Source organism: Arachis duranensis, chromosome 4 (genome assembly GCF_000817695.3).
Source record: "Arachis duranensis cultivar V14167 chromosome 4, aradu.V14167.gnm2.J7QH, whole genome shotgun sequence".
In the NCBI taxonomy this organism is placed as follows: Eukaryota; Viridiplantae; Streptophyta; class Magnoliopsida; order Fabales; family Fabaceae; genus Arachis; species Arachis duranensis.
The window spans coordinates 54,225,221-54,229,506 of record NC_029775.3 but is presented as its reverse complement, the minus strand read 5'-3'; positions in this window follow the sequence as shown (position 1 = coordinate 54,229,506).

Genomic DNA, 4,286 nt, shown 5'->3' with positions numbered 1-4,286 from the left:
ACATTTCCAAAGGAGAGCATCAACACTTGGGATGATTTGGTGAGCAAGTTTCTTGCCAAATTTTATCCCCCTCAAAGGATCATAAGATTGAAGACTGAGGTGCAGACATTCACTCAAATGGAGGCTGAAAATTTATATGAAGCATGGGAAAGATATAAGGCACTATTGAGGAAATGTCTACCAAAGATGTTCACTGAGTGGGACAAGCTGCAGAATTTCTATGAGGGGCTCACTCTTAAGGCTCAAGAAGCACTTGATCATTCAGCTGGAGGCTCATTACAACTCATGAAAACTACAGAGGAAGCTCAAAATCTCATTGATATGGTGGCTAACAACCAATATTTCTTTGCTCACCAAAGGCAACGCCAACCATCACAAAGGAGAGGAGTAATGGAGTTGGAAGGAGTGGATTCAATCCTAGCTCAGAACAAAATGATGCAGCAGCAAATTCAACAACAGTTTGAGCAGATGGCCAAGAGAATTGACAGCCTTCAAGTTGCATCAGTGAGTGCCACAAGCCAACCATCAACTACTTGGGGGCAAAATGAAGAAATCCAAGAGGAGCAACAGCAAGAGCAAGTCCAATACATGCACACCCAAAATCCTGGAACTAATGAAGTCTATGGAGATACTTACAATCCTTCTTGGAAGAACCATCCCAACCTCAGATGGGGAGACAACCACAATCAAATTCGGCAGCCATGGCAAAGGAATTCAACTCAAAACAATTGGAAAAACACAAACAACAACCAGCCAAACACTAACCAAAACACATACAGAAAACCACAAAACACTCATCCCAACTCTAACCATTATCCACCCAATAACCACCCAACTAACCAAAACACCTATCATCATCCATCAACACTCCAAAACCAACCAATCTTACAAGACTCTCAGAGGATTACTAATCTAGAGATGCTCATGGAGAAGATGATGAAGAACCAAGAATTGACAACAAAGAACCAGGAAGCTTCCATGAAGAACTTGGAGAGGCAGATTGGGCAAATCTCCAAACAAATTTCTGTTGAAAAACCATCAAGCTCACTACCAAGTGACACCATTCCTAATCCAAAAGAGGAATGCAAGGCAATACAGTTGAGGAGTGGAAAAATACTGCTGAAAGATGAAGAAGCCACCAAGAAGCCTAAAGAGAGTGACGAGAAACAGGTTGAAAAAGAGGTAGCCAATGATGAAGATGCAACAACAAGCAATCAACCTCAGAATCAGCCTCAAGAAAAAGAAGATAGGCCACAGAATCTAAAAAAAGGAAAGCAGATCATGGAAGAACCAATTCCAAAAAAAATTCAAGGGGAGAAAAGCTTGACACCCCCACTGCCTTATCCTCAAAGATTCCATCAGGAGACTAAGGACCAACACTTTTCTAAATTCCTAGAGACTTTCAAGAAACTGGAAATCAACATACCTTTAGCTGAGGCATTGGAGCAAATGCCTCTGAACTCATCAACAAGAAGAGAAGTTGGAATGAGAAGGAGACTGTAATGCTTAGTGAAGAATGCAATGCACTCATCAGAAAGGGACTCCCTCCCAAGCTTGAAGATCCTGGAGGTTTCTTCCTACCCTGCACTATTGGAAGCCTATTCATCAACAAGGGGATGTGTGATTTAGGAGCAAGCATAAATCTAATCCCATCTTCTTTAGTGAAAAAGCTTGGCATAGAGGAGGTGAAACCAATACAGATGTCCTTGGAGTTGGTGGACCAATCAGTAGTATATCCTAAAGGGTTGATTGAGAACCTTTTAGTTAAGGTTGACAAGTTCATCTATCCGGCAGATTTTGTGATCCTGGATTCTTCAGAAAATGGAAATGACTCCATAATACTTGGTCGACCATTTTTGGCCACTACTAGAGCCATTGTGGATATAGAGCAGGGAGAGCTAACCCTCAGGATGCACGAGGAGAGCATCACATTGAAAGTCTTTCCAGAATTACAAAGGAATGAAGAAACAAGCAAGACAAGTAGTGACTTCCTCCCTAAGCAAGCAACCGACAAGGCAGTAGAATAGAAAAACAAGTAGATGCAAGAAGAAAAAGGAATTCAAAAAGAAGCTGGGATGATAAACAAGAAGGAAGGTATCACAACCCAAGTCACTGTCAAGAAAGAAAGATCAACAAGAAAGAAAAAGAAGAAAAACAAGAAAAGGGCCTACAAGGGGTGGAAGAATAAGAAAATCCCAACTGAAGGATTTGCCAAAGGTGACAAGGTGTAACTAGTGTATCAACAGCTGGGAACAAAAGATTATTACACTGTCAACCAAGTACTTTATCTGGAGCATATTGAAATTGAGCATCAAGGCACACAGAGAAAGCTTACAGTAAGAGGTGACAAGTTGAGACATCACCAACATCAACCACCCTAAAGGGAGTTCAATGTCAAGCTAGTGACAATAAAAGAGCGCTTCATGGGAGGCAACCCATGATTTAAGATTTCTGTCTTCCCTTTCATCTAATAAGCTATGATTCCTCTGAGTATGATTTTGAACTTTCATGTTTGATAAATGCATACATTGTCTTAGAGCATAAACCAGACTTCTAAGTTTGGTGTCCCTTAAGGCACACTCAACTTTTGCTTTTCAAAAAAGAAAGGGGGCTATTCCTAGAACATATGAAATGTCATTTTGATAAAGCATATGACCAAACACTAAGTTTGGTGTCTACATATGTAATATTGTTCTACAGATTAGTTCCCTATTTATGGAATCAAAACCATACAGAAAGGGATCATGCATCAAGTTTTTAGCATAAAATACATCAATTGTGAAGAGTGGTTTGCATTGATAAGTCGTCCCCTCAATAAGAGATAAGTTTGGTGTTCACCAACTTTTAGCATCTTTAATTAAGGGACACAATTGACCATGAAAAAAAAAATTTAATAAATAATAATAAATAAAACAAAACAAATCTTTTATTACAAATCAATTGCCAACGACTATATTAATGATTTAAGGCTAGCTGTCTTGGTTCATGCAGGAGAAAAGGATTGAGACAAAAGCAAGGAAGGGCCACGGCTAGGATAAGCTATGTGAGGATGGTCACATGTGCCTAGAAGAATGCGCTCATGGGGAAGCAGAATTTGCATGCATGCATCATCGAACACCCAAATGCATGCAGCCAATGGGAAGAGGATCCTCGTCAAAGCCTCAACAATGCATGCAGACCGTCCATTCCATTAACCCCTTTGATGAACAACTCAATCTCAACCCTTCATGAGCACCAACGAGCTCCTTCCTCATTCATGTGGTTTTGTTGGAAAGCTTGAAGAATCTACCTATTAATAGCCGTAGCACTAAACGGTTCACACAATCATTCAAGCCATCTTCACATGAAAGCCATAATCCCCTCTATTCCCAAAACTAAAACAATTCCCTTATCTCACACAACAGAACCGAGAAGCATCCCAAACACAACACATACTTCTTCTATTCTCACTTTTCCTTTCTTCTCACCTCAAATCCAATGGCCTCCTCAAGTTCAAAAAGAAGGCCGGGAAAGGAACCTATGGTAGCCGAACCTCCATCATTTGATGCAAACAAATTTAGATCCCAATTCCATGAAGGGAGATATCATAGGTTCATGGAGGAAAAGAATGTCATCTATGAGAAAGGTCTTGATTTGAGGGAAGGAGAATACCCCATCATGAGGCAAATCACTAAAGAAAGAAGGTGGGAACTCTTATGTGCTCCTCTAGTTGACATCAGTGCAGTCATGATCAGGGAGTTCTATGCAAATGCTGTAAAAGAAAACAAAGATAGTGCTCCTTACACAAGTTATGTCAGAGGAGTTGAAGTGAGCTTCAGTCCAGCAGCCATCACTAGGGCTCTAAAGTTGAGAACCATAACTTATGCAGAGCCTAGTTATGAGACCAGATTGCAAATGGAAAATAATCCTGATGAGATCTTGCAAGGGCTATGTGTGGAAAATACAGATTGGGAGAGAGACTCGAAAGGAGTTCCAAGTCACTTGAGGAGAATAAACCTTACTCCTGTGGCCAAAGGATGGTATGAGATAGTAAGGAGGTCCATTCTCCCTACTGGAAACGCCTCTTGGGTCACAATCAAATGAGCACTCTTGACATATTGCATCCTACATGGAGGTAAAATCAACCTCGCACAACTCATAGCCGACAGTATTCAAGAAATGGCCAATAGCACAAGCAAATCAAGTAGTCTTGGACATCCAAGTACCATCCTTAGGCTATGCAACAAAGCGGGCATGATCTTCGAAGATGAGGACACAGAAAAGGTGAAAAAAGGGAAAGGAATCAC